Source organism: Eulemur rufifrons, unplaced genomic scaffold (assembly GCF_041146395.1).
Source record: "Eulemur rufifrons isolate Redbay unplaced genomic scaffold, OSU_ERuf_1 scaffold_469, whole genome shotgun sequence".
Taxonomy (NCBI): Eukaryota; Metazoa; Chordata; class Mammalia; order Primates; family Lemuridae; genus Eulemur; species Eulemur rufifrons.
In genome coordinates this window covers 15,042-33,560 of record NW_027183251.1, presented here as the reverse complement: position 1 = coordinate 33,560, position 18,519 = coordinate 15,042, and the positions used below count along the sequence as shown (strand labels likewise).

General features: G+C 54.5%; 8 non-coding genes across 8 annotated transcripts; all 8 read right to left on the bottom strand.

Moving 5' to 3' along the window:
* Window positions 1-403: 403 nt before the first annotated feature.
* Window positions 404-522, bottom strand: LOC138380447 (5S ribosomal RNA). Its single transcript, XR_011232784.1, has one exon. It is a non-coding gene; the product is annotated as a 5S ribosomal RNA (ribosomal RNA).
* Window positions 523-1,817: 1,295 nt separating this feature from the next.
* On the bottom strand, window positions 1,818-1,938 carry LOC138380453 (5S ribosomal RNA). The gene has a single exon (XR_011232790.1). It is a non-coding gene; the product is annotated as a 5S ribosomal RNA (ribosomal RNA).
* Window positions 1,939-5,444: 3,506 nt separating this feature from the next.
* LOC138380446 (5S ribosomal RNA) lies at window positions 5,445-5,563 on the bottom strand. The gene has a single exon (XR_011232783.1). It is a non-coding gene; the product is annotated as a 5S ribosomal RNA (ribosomal RNA).
* Window positions 5,564-6,856: 1,293 nt separating this feature from the next.
* On the bottom strand, window positions 6,857-6,975 carry LOC138380449 (5S ribosomal RNA). The gene has a single exon (XR_011232786.1). It is a non-coding gene; the product is annotated as a 5S ribosomal RNA (ribosomal RNA).
* A 3,501-nt stretch (window positions 6,976-10,476) lies between these two features.
* Window positions 10,477-10,595, bottom strand: LOC138380459 (5S ribosomal RNA). The gene has a single exon (XR_011232795.1). It is a non-coding gene; the product is annotated as a 5S ribosomal RNA (ribosomal RNA).
* Window positions 10,596-11,894: 1,299 nt separating this feature from the next.
* On the bottom strand, window positions 11,895-12,013 carry LOC138380448 (5S ribosomal RNA). Its single transcript, XR_011232785.1, has one exon. It is a non-coding gene; the product is annotated as a 5S ribosomal RNA (ribosomal RNA).
* A 3,501-nt stretch (window positions 12,014-15,514) lies between these two features.
* LOC138380458 (5S ribosomal RNA) lies at window positions 15,515-15,633 on the bottom strand. Its single transcript, XR_011232794.1, has one exon. It is a non-coding gene; the product is annotated as a 5S ribosomal RNA (ribosomal RNA).
* Window positions 15,634-16,931: 1,298 nt separating this feature from the next.
* On the bottom strand, window positions 16,932-17,052 carry LOC138380452 (5S ribosomal RNA). Its single transcript, XR_011232789.1, has one exon. It is a non-coding gene; the product is annotated as a 5S ribosomal RNA (ribosomal RNA).
* Window positions 17,053-18,519: the final 1,467 nt, after the last annotated feature.

Here is an 18,519-nt window from a genome sequence, read left to right as displayed (position 1 = left end):
AATTATTTTACCGTGAACGAATAGCCAACTGTTTCGATTCCATTCTTCTGCACATATGGATATGATCCAATTTTTCCTTTCCTAGGTTAACGTGGTCATCTAGTTGGACAACTTTAGAATTTGTCCTGAATTCAGAGCCGGTGGGTGAGAAGTTCGTTCCGGAGGCCCGGACCTGCGGCAGGTGTCTGAGGGGCGACAGCCTCGGGCACTGAGCCTCCACATCTCAAATCTGACCCTCTCTCCAGGGGCCACGGGGCAGGGGCAGGGTCCGAGCCGGCCGGGGGCGGCAGCCGGGGGCGGGCGAGGAGGGCGGAGGGCCCCCACCCCTTCCCAGCCGAGGTGGGCGGAGGAGCCCCCCCTTCCCAGCCCAGGGGGCCGGGACAGAAAAAGAGGCAAAGCAAAAAGCCTACGGCACCCGGTATTCCCAGGCGGTCTCCCATCCAAGTACTAACCGGGCCCGACCCTGCTTAGCTTCCGAGATCAGACGAGATCGGGCGCGTTCAGGGTGGTATGGCCGTAGACGGCGGCGGCCCTCCCCGGACGCCTCAAGAGGCCGAGCTGCTGCTACGCGGCCCTCCCTGCCCAGTCGGCTCCCTCCGGCCGCCCTGCCACTTCGCTAGCCCGCCTGTCCGTACGGGGGGCGGGGGGCGGGGGGCGGGGGGCGGGGGCGGGGGCGGGTTGGGAGGGGGCGGGGGGGGTTTGGGAGGGGGCGGGGGGGGGTTGGGAGGGGGCGGGGGCAGGCGGAACCTGGCGGGTCTCGCGCGCACACCCCTCCCCCACCCAAACCACGGACGCACCACCGTCCCACACCCCAAGGAGCAGACCCACGGGCACGCGCGCAGGGTCTGACTTCCACGCGTGGGGACGGAGGGCCAGAGCCCGAGAGTGCGCGAGAGAGAGCCCTCCGCCGCCCCACGCCAGGGCACGGTGGGGAGGGCCTTTGGGGCAGGGCCAGGACAAGGAGGCAGGGCCCTGCGGCTGCTCCTTCGCCCCGAGGGCCTGAAGACGTGCAGTGTCCCCCCCCACCCCGCCACCCCACCCCCGTCTGGGGAGGACTGTTCTGCCCGGATTCCCGTCAGGGCCTGCATGTGCCAGCAGCCCCCTCGCGGGGGGGGGGGGCCGGAGCCGGCTATCCTGTTGCTCGGTGGGCCGGGGTTTGGGGTGGGTAGCCATGGGTCGGGGGGCCGGTGGGTCCTTTGGGTTTGGGTGCGTGTGCTCCGTGTGCTGTTGTGTGTCCTCTCTGCCCGGGTGGCCGGCGACGTGCCCTGTGCGGTGCGCCGGTGTGTGTCTCTCGGGAGTCCCGGCGAGGAGCCCGCCCAGCCTGAGGCCCGGGCCTGAGGCCCGAGTGTGCAGCGGAGAGGAAGTCCACGGTGGGCTGGGGGTCCCGGGGCCCTGGGGCCGGTTTGCCGCCGTGGGCTGTCCCGCGCCGTGTGTAGGGGATGTCCCGGAGTGCGGGGGACGGGCGTCCGCGGGAGGGGGGGGAGGTGGGTGGGTGGTGGTGGTGGTGGTGGTGGTGGTGGTGGTGGTGGAGAGGAGACCCAGCAGCACTTAGGGATCCCGCCGCCCGGCCCGGTGTGGGCCCAGGGCTGGGGCTCGGCTGCTGGCGGAACGGAAACGGCTGGGATGCTGCGCCGCTGCCCCCGCCTGGCGGTGCTGCTGCAGCGGGGCAGAGGGAAGGAAGCCCCGGGCGGGGGCAGCGGGCGGCGCGGGCGGCCGGTCCGGGGGCGGTGGGGAGAGCGGCGCGGAGGGCGGAGGGAGGGGGACCCCCACCCCCGACCCCCCACGGGATAGCGGGCGGGACAAAAGAAGAGGCAAAAAGCCTACAGCACCCGGTATTCCCAGGCGGTCTCCCATCCAAGTACTAACCAGGCCCGACCCTGCTTAGCTCGTCCGAGATCAGACGAGATCGGGCGCGTTCAGGGTGGTATGGCCGTAGACAGCGGCGGCCCTCCCTGGACGCCTCAAGAGGCCGAGCTGCTGCTATGCGGCCCTCCGGGCCCAGCGCCTCCCCACCACCACGCCCCCCACCCCCCGCCCCCCGCGCCCTCCTGCAGCCCCGTAGCCTTCAGGGCCTTGCTCGCTACCTGCTACCTACACATCAAACACTCCGCACTTTGCCACTAACACATAGACCCATGACAACAAAAATCAAACACTCCCTATCACATCTATTCAAACCACCCAGGACACAAACGGAGGACAATGTGTGACTTAGCACATTCTACAAACTGCAGGAGCTCACATCAAGGCCCAGGGAAATATTCCAAAGCAGTGGGACATGGCCCGGAGCTCCCTGGACATGAGCAGACTGGCTTCGGCCCACAGCAGCTCTTACGTTTTCACCGTGGAGCCAGAAAAGTAGAAAGCTCCTTCCTCGCCTTTCCTCCTTCATGCAGTAGGAAGCAGTCCACGGTTATATGGTGAATGGCTACGATTATTCTGTGGGATCATGCAAAAAAGACATGCTGTGGGTGTCTTTGAGAACTTGCAATTTGGGGGTGAGAGAATGAAGTGAAATCGGTAAAGTAGAGTAAAAAAAACTCTCCGTTCTCAGTTTGAATTTTGGATTATCAGTGTCAAGTCAATGTGTTTTTCTTTAATCTTTTTTTACTTCTTCCATGGAAAGTGCTGACACATAGGTACAAACTCAACAGTAGTGCATCTCACCAGCATCTAGATCGTGGTCCCCACCAACCGTTGTTATTAAACGGTCCTAAGACTTACTGGAGACATAGGCTGACTTCAAGTCTGGGGCGGGAAATGGACGCCTCTTCTACTGGGCGGCGTGGATGCTCTGATATCCAACAGGACGAGGGTCATGTCAAGAGACACAGGAACCAGAATGAGTGGACTCTCGTTTGCCAAACACAGGACAGTTTGATCACCAGGAAGTATAATAATGGCAAGATAGTGAAACACGTTAAAGAGGTTTAAATCCACGATTAAGCCCATAACAATGCCGAAATCACTCGGGTCACTGTGGACAGCGGTAGGAACCAAAGTGAAATGGTGACAACCGGGGCTGCCCCCAACTAGCTGGGATGTATGGACACTCTTTCAAAAGACATCTCAACCAGTCACAAGGTATGTACTGTATTTGGACTGGATTCAAAGAAACTGAAATGAGTGTATGTGTCTCAGGGAAACGCAAACATTGAGTAAGTCCTTGCTGTGATCTCTAATACGGCTAAGTTTTTAGATGGAATGATGTGGCTGTGATGACATTTAAAAAGGAAAGGAAGCCTCTACCTTTGATAGAAACATAGTGACTTTTTATCGACGGAGGGATATGATTAAGGGGATCATGAACTTAAGGTAGGAGGGGTATAAAAGAAACAAGCTCTGGCCAAGGCTTGGTCATTTCTTGAGTCAGGGTGGTGAGTACATATTCTACTACTCTTTCTGTTTTTGTTTATATTTCAAATTTTCCATAATAAAAAGTCTCAAAAGATATCATAAACAGGGTAAAAAAAAAAAAAAAAAAAAAAAAAAACAAGTTGCAAACAGGACAAGGTATCTGTAGCGCATGTAATTGGGAAAATATTACTATTACACAATATCTACGTTTAATGGGCTTAATAAGCATTTGACACTGTATCCTCATTATTAATCAAGGAAATACAAAATGAAAAATGAAGCAAGATGTAGTTTCAAACTCACCAGATTGAGGAAACTTAAAAATACTGGATCACTGTGTTGGCTGGAGGGAAATCACTTACACGCACACTGCTGATATGGGAGGTGAAATTATAGAACCATTTGGAAAACAATGTAGCATAAATGGATATGAACAAACACTGGCATGATTTAGGAGCAAGCATATTCTCTGAGTGGCACGTACCAGAGAGAAGATAGGGCACATGTGACCAGGAAACATCTAGAGCAATACTCACGGGAGCCCCGTGTACATGGACCTAGTCAAAGGTCGGTTAAAGATATTTCGATTCATTCGTGCAGTGCCGTTCTACAGAAGTGCTGATGAACTGCAGCTTCCTGTGTAAGCAAGGGGTATTCTCCAAACAGAAGGTTTCCCCTGGAACACAAGTTACCCAGAATGATTCCACATGTATCATATAAACTGTGAAATGAACAAACTACCTCAACGACATAGTCCTAGAACACAGAGCAAAACCTTTAAAAGGAAAAGGATGACGGTCGAGATGGGATTTGTTTGGGAGAAGTCTTTTTGGCGTTTTTTTGGGTTTTTTTATTTTTTATTTTTTGGTTCCACGCCCTCAGAAAATGATACACGGCGGCTTCCGACATATGACTAAACTCCCATTTTTATAAGGTGAGTGGTAGAGTTTTGGTACAGTTAATTCGATTTGATATAATAATCATCATAATGACAATTATGATGATGGTGATTATTCTTTAACATATCCATTTCCCAAATTAAAAGAAAAAGAGAAAGAAACAGATTGTGAATTTCTACTTATAAACCCTGTTTAAATTTGATTATTTATTAATTTGGGGGAAATGATTAGTTTGGGGACTCTGTGTCCCTCTATCTAGGAATATAGTATAGGCTCTCCATCGATTTGGGCCATCATTGATGTTTTTCCTAAGTTTTCCCTCTAAGGTGGCACCTTTGTCCCGCAGGCGCTAGGGAGATTTTTCTGGGACGTTGAATGTTATCCTTTTTAAAAATTGCATTCATTATTGTGTATTTGCTGGGCAATAAGAAATATTGGATCTATCGATTGAATGTTGATTTCCTATAGAGCTATCTTGCCGGACTCACTTAGGATTTCTACAGGTCTCCCACGCATACGGGCAAACATTCTGTTTTGAGAACCGTAGGAGGTGAGGAAAATGAAAAAGGTGATTTTCCTTTCCCATATATTATTAGTGTTTTCCCTTGTTTTAGTATATTTTCAGAGCGTCTCTTGCAGTATTGAACAGAAGAATTTCATATCAACACCCTGGTCTTGCTCGTGACTTTCGAAAGAATGTTTTAACTTCTTAATCCCTAAGAATACTTTCTAAAGATTTAGACTTTGGAAAAGTGTTTCTAGATGTCTTCTCATCTGGATTCTGAAATTATTTTACCGTGAACGAATAGCCAACTGTTTCGATTCCATTCTTCTGCACATATGGATATGATCCAATTTTTCCTTTCCTAGGTTAACGTGGTCATCTAGTTGGACAACTCTAGAATTTGTCCTGAATTCAGAGCCGGTGGGTGAGAAGTTCGTTCCGGAGGCCCGGACCTGCGGCAGGTGTCTGAGGGGCGACAGCCTCGGGCACTGAGCCTCCACATCTCAAATCTGACCCTCTCTCCAGGGGCCACGGGGCAGGGGCAGGGTCCGAGCCGGCCGGGGGCGGCAGCCGGGGGCGGGCGAGGAGGGCGGAGGGCCCCCACCCCTTCCCAGCCGAGGTGGGCGGAGGAGCCCCCCCTTCCCAGCCCAGGGGGCCGGGACAGAAAAAGAGGCAAAGCAAAAAGCCTACGGCACCCGGTATTCCCAGGCGGTCTCCCATCCAAGTACTAACCGGGCCCGACCCTGCTTAGCTTCCGAGATCAGACGAGATCGGGCGCGTTCAGGGTGGTATGGCCGTAGACGGCGGCGGCCCTCCCCGGACGCCTCAAGAGGCCGAGCTGCTGCTACGCGGCCCTCCCTGCCCAGTCGGCTCCCTCCGGCCGCCCTGCCACTTCGCTAGCCCGCCTGTCCGTACGGGGGGCGGGGGGCGGGGGGCGGGGGCGGGGGCGGGTTGGGAGGGGGCGGGGGGGGGTTTGGGAGGGGGCGGGGGGGGGTTGGGAGGGGGCGGGGGCAGGCGGAACCTGGCGGGTCTCGCGCGCACACCCCTCCCCCACCCAAACCACGGACGCACCACCGTCCCACACCCCAAGGAGCAGACCCACGGGCACGCGCGCAGGGTCTGACTTCCACGCGTGGGGACGGAGGGCCAGAGCCCGAGAGTGCGCGAGAGAGAGCCCTCCGCCGCCCCACGCCAGGGCACGGTGGGGAGGGCCTTTGGGGCAGGGCCAGGACAAGGAGGCAGGGCCCTGCGGCTGCTCCTTCGCCCCGAGGGCCTGAAGACGTGCAGTGTCCCCCCCCACCCCGCCACCCCACCCCCGTCTGGGGAGGACTGTTCTGCCCGGATTCCCGTCAGGGCCTGCATGTGCCAGCAGCCCCCTCGCGGGGGGGGGGGGGCCGGAGCCGGCTATCCTGTTGCTCGGTGGGCCGGGGTTTGGGGTGGGTAGCCATGGGTCGGGGGGCCGGTGGGTCCTTTGGGTTTGGGTGCGTGTGCTCCGTGTGCTGTTGTGTGTCCTCTCTGCCCGGGTGGCTGGCGACGTGCCCTGTGCGGTGCGCCGGTGTGTGTCTCTCGGGAGTCCCGGCGAGGAGCCCGCCCAGCCTGAGGCCCGGGCCTGAGGCCCGAGTGTGCAGCGGAGAGGAAGTCCACGGTGGGCTGGGGGTCCCGGGGCCCTGGGGCCGGTTTGCCGCCGTGGGCTGTCCCGCGCCGTGTGTAGGGGATGTCCCGGAGTGCGGGGGACGGGCGTCCGCGGGAGGGGGGGGAGGTGGGTGGGTGGTGGTGGTGGTGGTGGTGGTGGTGGTGGTGGTGGTGGAGAGGAGACCCAGCAGCACTTAGGGATCCCGCCGCCCGGCCCGGTGTGGGCCCAGGGCTGGGGCTCGGCTGCTGGCGGAACGGAAACGGCTGGGATGCTGCGCCGCTGCCCCCGCCTGGCGGTGCTGCTGCAGCGGGGCAGAGGGAAGGAAGCCCCGGGCGGGGGCAGCGGGCGGCGCGGGCGGCCGGTCCGGGGGCGGTGGGGAGAGCGGCGCGGAGGGCGGAGGGAGGGGGACCCCCACCCCCGACCCCCCACGGGATAGCGGGCGGGACAAAAGAAGAGGCAAAAAGCCTACAGCACCCGGTATTCCCAGGCGGTCTCCCATCCAAGTACTAACCAGGCCCGACCCTGCTTAGCTTCCGAGATCAGACGAGATCGGGCGCGTTCAGGGTGGTATGGCCGTAGACAGCGGCGGCCCTCCCTGGACGCCTCAAGAGGCCGAGCTGCTGCTATGCGGCCCTCCGGGCCCAGCGCCTCCCCACCACCACGCCCCCCACCCCCCGCCCCCCGCGCCCTCCTGCAGCCCCGTAGCCTTCAGGGCCTTGCTCGCTACCTGCTACCTACACATCAAACACTCCGCACTTTGCCACTAACACATAGACCCATGACAACAAAAATCAAACACTCCCTATCACATCTATTCAAACCACCCAGGACACAAACGGAGGACAATGTGTGACTTAGCACATTCTACAAACTGCAGGAGCTCACATCAAGGCCCAGGGAAATATTCCAAAGCAGTGGGACATGGCCCGGAGCTCCCTGGACATGAGCAGACTGGCTTCGGCCCACAGCAGCTCTTACGTTTTCACCGTGGAGCCAGAAAAGTAGAAAGCTCCTTCCTCGCCTTTCCTCCTTCATGCAGTAGGAAGCAGTCCACGGTTATATGGTGAATGGCTACGATTATTCTGTGGGATCATGCAAAAAAGACATGCTGTGGGTGTCTTTGAGAACTTGCAATTTGGGGGTGAGAGAATGAAGTGAAATCGGTAAAGTAGAGTAAAAAAAACTCTCCGTTCTCAGTTTGAATTTTGGATTATCAGTGTCAAGTCAATGTGTTTTTCTTTAATCTTTTTTTACTTCTTCCATGGAAAGTGCTGACACATAGGTACAAACTCAACAGTAGTGCATCTCACCAGCATCTAGATCGTGGTCCCCACCAACCGTTGTTATTAAACGGTCCTAAGACTTACTGGAGACATAGGCTGACTTCAAGTCTGGGGCGGGAAATGGACGCCTCTTCTACTGGGCGGCGTGGATGCTCTGATATCCAACAGGACGAGGGTCATGTCAAGAGACACAGGAACCAGAATGAGTGGACTCTCGTTTGCCAAACACAGGACAGTTTGATCACCAGGAAGTATAATAATGGCAAGATAGTGAAACACGTTAAAGAGGTTTAAATCCACGATTAAGCCCATAACAATGCCGAAATCACTCGGGTCACTGTGGACAGCGGTAGGAACCAAAGTGAAATGGTGACAACCGGGGCTGCCCCCAACTAGCTGGGATGTATGGACACTCTTTCAAAAGACATCTCAACCAGTCACAAGGTATGTACTGTATTTGGACTGGATTCAAAGAAACTGAAATGAGTGTATGTGTCTCAGGGAAACGCAAACATTGAGTAAGTCCTTGCTGTGATCTCTAATACGGCTAAGTTTTTAGATGGAATGATGTGGCTGTGATGACATTTAAAAAGGAAAGGAAGCCTCTACCTTTGATAGAAACATAGTGACTTTTTATCGACGGAGGGATATGATTAAGGGGATCATGAACTTAAGGTAGGAGGGGTATAAAAGAAACAAGCTCTGGCCAAGGCTTGGTCATTTCTTGAGTCAGGGTGGTGAGTACATATTCTACTACTCTTTCTGTTTTTGTTTATATTTCAAATTTTCCATAATAAAAAGTCTCAAAAGATATCATAAACAGGGTAAAAAAAAAAAAAAAAAAAAAACAAGTTGCAAACAGGACAAGGTATCTGTAGCGCATATAATTGGGAAAATATTACTATTACACAATATCTACGTTTAATGGGCTTAATAAGCATTTGACACTGTATCCTCATTATTAATCAAGCAAATACAAAATGAAAAATGAAGCAAGATGTAGTTTCAAACTCACCAGATTGAGGAAACTTAAAAATACTGGATCACTGTGTTGGCTGGAGGGAAATCACTTACACGCACACTGCTGATATGGGAGGTGAAATTATAGAACCATTTGGAAAACAATGTAGCATAAATGGATATGAACAAACACTGGCATGATTTAGGAGCAAGCATATTCTCTGAGTGGCACGTACCAGAGAGAAGATAGGGCACATGTGACCAGGAAACATCTAGAGCAATACTCACGGGAGCCCCGTGTACATGGACCTAGTCAAAGGTCGGTTAAAGATATTTCGATTCATTCGTGCAGTGCCGTTCTACAGAAGTGCTGATGAACTGCAGCTTCCTGTGTAAGCAAGGGGTATTCTCCAAACAGAAGGTTTCCCCTGGAACACAAGTTACCCAGAATGATTCCACATGTATCATATAAACTGTGAAATGAACAAACTACCTCAACGACATAGTCCTAGAACACAGAGCAAAACCTTTAAAAGGAAAAGGATGACGGTCGAGATGGGATTTGTTTGGGAGAAGTCTTTTTGGCGTTTTTTTGGGTTTTTTTATTTTTTATTTTTTGGTTCCACGCCCTCAGAAAATGATACACGGCGGCTTCCGACATATGACTAAACTCCCATTTTTATAAGGTGAGTGGTAGAGTTTTGGTACAGTTAATTCGATTTGATATAATAATCATCATAATGACAATTATGATGATGGTGATTATTCTTTAACATATCCATTTCCCAAATTAAAAGAAAAAGAGAAAGAAACAGATTGTGAATTTCTACTTATAAACCCTGTTTAAATTTGATTATTTATTAATTTGGGGGAAATGATTAGTTTGGGGACTCTGTGTCCCTCTATCTAGGAATATAGTATAGGCTCTCCATCGATTTGGGCCATCATTGATGTTTTTCCTAAGTTTTCCCTCTAAGGTGGCACCTTTGTCCCGCAGGCGCTATGGAGATTTTTCTGGGACGTTGAATGTTATCCTTTTTAAAAATTGCATTCATTATTGTGTATTTGCTGGGCAATAAGAAATATTGGATCTATCGATTGAATGTTGATTTCCTATAGAGCTATCTTGCCGGACTCACTTAGGATTTCTACAGGTCTCCCACGCATACGGGCAAACATTCTGTTTTGAGAACCGTAGGAGGTGAGGAAAATGAAAAAGGTGATTTTCCTTTCCCATATATTATTAGTGTTTTCCCTTGTTTTAGTATATTTTCAGAGCGTCTCTTGCAGTATTGAACAGAAGAATTTCATATCAACACCCTGGTCTTGCTCGTGACTTTCGAAAGAATGTTTTAACTTCTTAATCCCTAAGAATACTTTTTAAAGATTTAGACTTTGGAAAAGTGTTTCTAGATGTCTTCTCATCTGGATTCTGAAATTATTTTACCGTGAACGAATAGCCAACTGTTTCGATTCCATTCTTCTGCACATATGGATATGATCCAATTTTTCCTTTCCTAGGTTAACGTGGTCATCTAGTTGGACAACTCTAGAATTTGTCCTGAATTCAGAGCCGGTGGGTGAGAAGTTCGTTCCGGAGGCCCGGACCTGCGGCAGGTGTCTGAGGGGCGACAGCCTCGGGCACTGAGCCTCCACATCTCAAATCTGACCCTCTCTCCAGGGGCCACGGGGCAGGGGCAGGGTCCGAGCCGGCCGGGGGCGGCAGCCGGGGGCGGGCGAGGAGGGCGGAGGGCCCCCACCCCTTCCCAGCCGAGGTGGGCGGAGGAGCCCCCCCTTCCCAGCCCAGGGGGCCGGGACAGAAAAAGAGGCAAAGCAAAAAGCCTACGGCACCCGGTATTCCCAGGCGGTCTCCCATCCAAGTACTAACCGGGCCCGACCCTGCTTAGCTTCCGAGATCAGACGAGATCGGGCGCGTTCAGGGTGGTATGGCCGTAGACGGCGGCGGCCCTCCCCGGACGCCTCAAGAGGCCGAGCTGCTGCTACGCGGCCCTCCCTGCCCAGTCGGCTCCCTCCGGCCGCCCTGCCACTTCGCTAGCCCGCCTGTCCGTACGGGGGGCGGGGGGCGGGGGGCGGGGGCGGGGGCGGGGGCGGGTTGGGAGGGGGCGGGGGGGGTTTGGGAGGGGGCGGGGGGGGGGTTGGGAGGGGGCGGGGGCAGGCGGAACCTGGCGGGTCTCGCGCGCACACCCCTCCCCCACCCAAACCACGGACGCACCACCGTCCCACACCCCAAGGAGCAGACCCACGGGCACGCGCGCAGGGTCTGACTTCCACGCGTGGGGACGGAGGGCCAGAGCCCGAGAGTGCGCGAGAGAGAGCCCTCCGCCGCCCCACGCCAGGGCACGGTGGGGAGGGCCTTTGGGGCAGGGCCAGGACAAGGAGGCAGGGCCCTGCGGCTGCTCCTTCGCCCCGAGGGCCTGAAGACGTGCAGTGTCCCCCCCCACCCCGCCACCCCACCCCCGTCTGGGGAGGACTGTTCTGCCCGGATTCCCGTCAGGGCCTGCATGTGCCAGCAGCCCCCTCGCGGGGGGGGGGGGGCCGGAGCCGGCTATCCTGTTGCTCGGTGGGCCGGGGTTTGGGGTGGGTAGCCATGGGTCGGGGGGCCGGTGGGTCCTTTGGGTTTGGGTGCGTGTGCTCCGTGTGCTGTTGTGTGTCCTCTCTGCCCGGGTGGCCGGCGACGTGCCCTGTGCGGTGCGCCGGTGTGTGTCTCTCGGGAGTCCCGGCGAGGAGCCCGCCCAGCCTGAGGCCCGGGCCTGAGGCCCGAGTGTGCAGCGGAGAGGAAGTCCACGGTGGGCTGGGGGTCCCGGGGCCCTGGGGCCGGTTTGCCGCCGTGGGCTGTCCCGCGCCGTGTGTAGGGGATGTCCCGGAGTGCGGGGGACGGGCGTCCGCGGGAGGGGGGGGAGGTGGGTGGGTGGTGGTGGTGGTGGTGGTGGTGGTGGTGGTGGTGGTGGAGAGGAGACCCAGCAGCACTTAGGGATCCCGCCGCCCGGCCCGGTGTGGGCCCAGGGCTGGGGCTCGGCTGCTGGCGGAACGGAAACGGCTGGGATGCTGCGCCGCTGCCCCCGCCTGGCGGTGCTGCTGCAGCGGGGCAGAGGGAAGGAAGCCCCGGGCGGGGGCAGCGGGCGGCGCGGGCGGCCGGTCCGGGGGCGGTGGGGAGAGCGGCGCGGAGGGCGGAGGGAGGGGGACCCCCACCCCCGACCCCCCACGGGATAGCGGGCGGGACAAAAGAAGAGGCAAAAAGCCTACAGCACCCGGTATTCCCAGGCGGTCTCCCATCCAAGTACTAACCAGGCCCGACCCTGCTTAGCTTCCGAGATCAGACGAGATCGGGCGCGTTCAGGGTGGTATGGCCGTAGACAGCGGCGGCCCTCCCTGGACGCCTCAAGAGGCCGAGCTGCTGCTATGCGGCCCTCCGGGCCCGGCGCCTCCCCACCACCACGCCCCCCACCCCCCGCCCCCCGCGCCCTCCTGCAGCCCCGTAGCCTTCAGGGCCTTGCTCGCTACCTGCTACCTACACATCAAACACTCCGCACTTTGCCACTAACACATAGACCCATGACAACAAAAATCAAACACTCCCTATCACATCTATTCAAACCACCCAGGACACAAACGGAGGACAATGTGTGACTTAGCACATTCTACAAACTGCAGGAGCTCACATCAAGGCCCAGGGAAATATTCCAAAGCAGTGGGACATGGCCCGGAGCTCCCTGGACATGAGCAGACTGGCTTCGGCCCACAGCAGCTCTTACGTTTTCACCGTGGAGCCAGAAAAGTAGAAAGCTCCTTCCTCGCCTTTCCTCCTTCATGCAGTAGGAAGCAGTCCACGGTTATATGGTGAATGGCTACGATTATTCTGTGGGATCATGCAAAAAAGACATGCTGTGGGTGTCTTTGAGAACTTGCAATTTGGGGGTGAGAGAATGAAGTGAAATCGGTAAAGTAGAGTAAAAAAAACTCTCCGTTCTCAGTTTGAATTTTGGATTATCAGTGTCAAGTCAATGTGTTTTTCTTTAATCTTTTTTTACTTCTTCCATGGAAAGTGCTGACACATAGGTACAAACTCAACAGTAGTGCATCTCACCAGCATCTAGATCGTGGTCCCCACCAACCGTTGTTATTAAACGGTCCTAAGACTTACTGGAGACATAGGCTGACTTCAAGTCTGGGGCGGGAAATGGACGCCTCTTCTACTGGGCGGCGTGGATGCTCTGATATCCAACAGGACGAGGGTCATGTCAAGAGACACAGGAACCAGAATGAGTGGACTCTCGTTTGCCAAACACAGGACAGTTTGATCACCAGGAAGTATAATAATGGCAAGATAGTGAAACACGTTAAAGAGGTTTAAATCCACGATTAAGCCCATAACAATGCCGAAATCACTCGGGTCACTGTGGACAGCGGTAGGAACCAAAGTGAAATGGTGACAACCGGGGCTGCCCCCAACTAGCTGGGATGTATGGACACTCTTTCAAAAGACATCTCAACCAGTCACAAGGTATGTACTGTATTTGGACTGGATTCAAAGAAACTGAAATGAGTGTATGTGTCTCAGGGAAACGCAAACATTGAGTAAGTCCTTGCTGTGATCTCTAATACGGCTAAGTTTTTAGATGGAATGATGTGGCTGTGATGACATTTAAAAAGGAAAGGAAGCCTCTACCTTTGATAGAAACATAGTGACTTTTTATCGACGGAGGGATATGATTAAGGGGATCATGAACTTAAGGTAGGAGGGGTATAAAAGAAACAAGCTCTGGCCAAGGCTTGGTCATTTCTTGAGTCAGGGTGGTGAGTACATATTCTACTACTCTTTCTGTTTTTGTTTATATTTCAAATTTTCCATAATAAAAAGTCTCAAAAGATATCATAAACAGGGTAAAAAAAAAAAAAAAAAAAAAACAAGTTGCAAACAGGACAAGGTATCTGTAGCGCATATAATTGGGAAAATATTACTATTACACAATATCTACGTTTAATGGGCTTAATAAGCATTTGACACTGTATCCTCATTATTAATCAAGGAAATACAAAATGAAAAATGAAGCAAGATGTAGTTTCAAACTCACCAGATTGAGGAAACTTAAAAATACTGGATCACTGTGTTGGCTGGAGGGAAATCACTTACACGCACACTGCTGATATGGGAGGTGAAATTATAGAACCATTTGGAAAACAATGTAGCATAAATGGATATGAACAAACACTGGCATGATTTAGGAGCAAGCATATTCTCTGAGTGGCACGTACCAGAGAGAAGATAGGGCACATGTGACCAGGAAACATCTAGAGCAATACTCACGGGAGCCCCGTGTACATGGACCTAGTCAAAGGTCGGTTAAAGATATTTCGATTCATTCGTGCAGTGCCGTTCTACAGAAGTGCTGATGAACTGCAGCTTCCTGTGTAAGCAAGGGGTATTCTCCAAACAGAAGGTTTCCCCTGGAACACAAGTTACCCAGAATGATTCCACATGTATCATATAAACTGTGAAATGAACAAACTACCTCAACGACATAGTCCTAGAACACAGAGCAAAACCTTTAAAAGGAAAAGGATGACGGTCGAGATGGGATTTGTTTGGGAGAAGTCTTTTTGGCGTTTTTTTGGGTTTTTTTATTTTTTATTTTTTGGTTCCACGCCCTCAGAAAATGATACACGGCGGCTTCCGACATATGACTAAACTCCCATTTTTATAAGGTGAGTGGTAGAGTTTTGGTACAGTTAATTCGATTTGATATAATAATCATCATAATGACAATTATGATGATGGTGATTATTCTTTAACATATCCATTTCCCAAATTAAAAGAAAAAGAGAAAGAAACAGATTGTGAATTTCTACTTATAAACCCTGTTTAAATTTGATTATTTATTAATTTGGGGGAAATGATTAGTTTGGGGACTCTGTGTCCCTCTATCTAGGAATATAGTATAGGCTCTCCATCGATTTGGGCCATCATTGATGTTTTTCCTAAGTTTTCCCTCTAAGGTGGCACCTTTGTCCCGCAGGCGCTATGGAGATTTTTCTGGGACGTTGAATGTTATCCTTTTTAAAAATTGCATTCATTATTGTGTATTTGCTGGGCAATAAGAAATATTGGATCTATCGATTGAATGTTGATTTCCTATAGAGCTATCTTGCCGGACTCACTTAGGATTTCTACAGGTCTCCCACGCATACGGGCAAACATTCTGTTTTGAGAACCGTAGGAGGTGAGGAAAATGAAAAAGGTGATTTTCCTTTCCCATATATTATTAGTGTTTTCCCTTGTTTTAGTATATTTTCAGAGCGTCTCTTGCAGTATTGAACAGAAGAATTTCATATCAACACCCTGGTCTTGCTCGTGACTTTCGAAAGAATGTTTTAACTTCTTAATCCCTAAGAATACTTTCTAAAGATTTAGACTTTGGAAAAGTGTTTCTAGATGTCTTCTCATCTGGATTCTGAAATTATTTTACCGTGAACGAATAGCCAACTGTTTCGATTCCATTCTTCTGCACATATGGATATGATCCAATTTTTCCTTTCCTAGGTTAACGTGGTCATCTAGTTGGACAACTCTAGAATTTGTCCTGAATTCAGAGCCGGTGGGTGAGAAGTTCGTTCCGGAGGCCCGGACCTGCGGCAGGTGTCTGAGGGGCGACAGCCTCGGGCACTGAGCCTCCACATCTCAAATCTGACCCTCTCTCCAGGGGCCACGGGGCAGGGGCAGGGTCCGAGCCGGCCGGGGGCGGCAGCCGGGGGCGGGCGAGGAGGGCGGAGGGCCCCCACCCCTTCCCAGCCGAGGTGGGCGGAGGAGCCCCCCCTTCCCAGCCCAGGGGGCCGGGACAGAAAAAGAGGCAAAGCAAAAAGCCTACGGCACCCGGTATTCCCAGGCGGTCTCCCATCCAAGTACTAACCGGGCCCGACCCTGCTTAGCTTCCGAGATCAGACGAGATCGGGCGCGTTCAGGGTGGTATGGCCGTAGACGGCGGCGGCCCTCCCCGGACGCCTCAAGAGGCCGAGCTGCTGCTACGCGGCCCTCCCTGCCCAGTCGGCTCCCTCCGGCCGCCCTGCCACTTCGCTAGCCCGCCTGTCCGTACGGGGGGCGGGGGGCGGGGGGCGGGGGCGGGGGCGGGGGCGGGTTGGGAGGGGGCGGGGGGGGTTTGGGAGGGGGCGGGGGGGGGGTTGGGAGGGGGCGGGGGCAGGCGGAACCTGGCGGGTCTCGCGCGCACACCCCTCCCCCACCCAAACCACGGACGCACCACCGTCCCACACCCCAAGGAGCAGACCCACGGGCACGCGCGCAGGGTCTGACTTCCACGCGTGGGGACGGAGGGCCAGAGCCCGAGAGTGCGCGAGAGAGAGCCCTCCGCCGCCCCACGCCAGGGCACGGTGGGGAGGGCCTTTGGGGCAGGGCCAGGACAAGGAGGCAGGGCCCTGCGGCTGCTCCTTCGCCCCGAGGGCCTGAAGACGTGCAGTGTCCCCCCCCACCCCGCCACCCCACCCCCGTCTGGGGAGGACTGTTCTGCCCGGATTCCCGTCAGGGCCTGCATGTGCCAGCAGCCCCCTCGCGGGGGGGGGGGGGCCGGAGCCGGCTATCCTGTTGCTCGGTGGGCCGGGGTTTGGGGTGGGTAGCCATGGGTCGGGGGGCCGGTGGGTCCTTTGGGTTTGGGTGCGTGTGCTCCGTGTGCTGTTGTGTGTCCTCTCTGCCCGGGTGGCCGGCGACGTGCCCTGTGCGGTGCGCCGGTGTGTGTCTCTCGGGAGTCCCGGCGAGGAGCCCGCCCAGCCTGAGGCCCGGGCCTGAGGCCCGAGTGTGCAGCGGAGAGGAAGTCCACGGTGGGCTGGGGGTCCCGGGGCCCTGGGGCCGGTTTGCCGCCGTGGGCTGTCCCGCGCCGTGTGTAGGGGATGTCCCGGAGTGCGGGGGACGGGCGTCCGCGGGAGGGGGGGGAGGTGGGTGGGTGGTGGTGGTGGTGGTGGTGGTGGTGGTGGTGGTGGTGGAGAGGAGACCCAGCAGCACTTAGGGATCCCGCCGCCCGGCCCGGTGTGGGCCCAGGGCTGGGGCTCGGCTGCTGGCGGAACGGAAACGGCTGGGATGCTGCGCCGCTGCCCCCGCCTGGCGGTGCTGCTGCAGCGGGGCAGAGGGAAGGAAGCCCCGGGCGGGGGCAGCGGGCGGCGCGGGCGGCCGGTCCGGGGGCGGTGGGGAGAGCGGCGCGGAGGGCGGAGGGAGGGGACCCCCACCCCCGACCCCCCACGGGATAGCGGGCGGGACAAAAGAAGAGGCAAAAAGCCTACAGCACCCGGTATTCCCAGGCGGTCTCCCATCCAAGTACTAACCAGGCCCGACCCTGCTTAGCTCGTCCGAGATCAGACGAGATCGGGCGCGTTCAGGGTGGTATGGCCGTAGACAGCGGCGGCCCTCCCTGGACGCCTCAAGAGGCCGAGCTGCTGCTATGCGGCCCTCCGGGCCCGGCGCCTCCCCACCACCACGCCCCCCACCCCCCGCCCCCCGCGCCCTCCTGCAGCCCCGTAGCCTTCAGGGCCTTGCTCGCTACCTGCTACCTACACATCAAACACTCCGCACTTTGCCACTAACACATAGACCCATGACAACAAAAATCAAACACTCCCTATCACATCTATTCAAACCACCCAGGACACAAACGGAGGACAATGTGTGACTTAGCACATTCTACAAACTGCAGGAGCTCACATCAAGGCCCAGGGAAATATTCCAAAGCAGTGGGACATGGCCCGGAGCTCCCTGGACATGAGCAGACTGGCTTCGGCCCACAGCAGCTCTTACGTTTTCACCGTGGAGCCAGAAAAGTAGAAAGCTCCTTCCTCGCCTTTCCTCCTTCATGCAGTAGGAAGCAGTCCACGGTTATATGGTGAATGGCTACGATTATTCTGTGGGATCATGCAGAAAAGACATGCTGTGGGTGTCTTTGAGAACTTGCAATTTGGGGGTGAGAGAATGAAGTGAAATCGGTAAAGTAGAGTAAAAAAAACTCTCCGTTCTCAGTTTGAATTTTGGATTATCAGTGTCAAGTCAATGTGTTTTTCTTTAATCTTTTTTTACTTCTTCCATGGAAAGTGCTGACACATAGGTACAAACTCAACAGTAGTGCATCTCACCAGCATCTAGATCGTGGTCCCCACCAACCGTTGTTATTAAACGGTCCTAAGACTTACTGGAGACATAGGCTGACTTCAAGTCTGGGGCGGGAAATGGACGCCTCTTCTACTGGGCGGCGTGGATGCTCTGATATCCAACAGGACGAGGGTCATGTCAAGAGACACAGGAACCAGAATGAGTGGACTCTCGTTTGCCAAACACAGGACAGTTTGATCACCAGGAAGTATAATAATGGCAAGATAGTGAAACACGTTAAAGAGGTTTAAATCCACGATTAAGCCCATAACAATGCCGAAATCACTCGGGTCACTGTGGACAGCGGTAGGAACCAAAGTGAAATGGTGACAACCGGGGCTGCCCCCAACTAGCTGGGATGTATGGACACTCTTTCAAAAGACATCTCAACCAGTCACAAGGTATGTACTGTATTTGGACTGGATTCAAAGAAACTGAAATGAGTGTATGTGTCTCAGGGAAACGCAAACATTGAGTAAGTCCTTGCTGTGATCTCTAATACGGCTAAGTTTTTAGATGGAATGATGTGGCTGTGATGACATTTAAAAAGGAAAGGAAGCCTCTACCTTTGATAGAAACATAGTGACTTTTTATCGACGGAGGGATATGATTAAGGGGATCATGAACTTAAGGTAGGAGGGGTATAAAAGAAACAAGCTCTGGCCAAGGCTTGGTCATTTCTTGAGTCAGGGTGGTGAGTACATATTCTACTACTCTTTCTG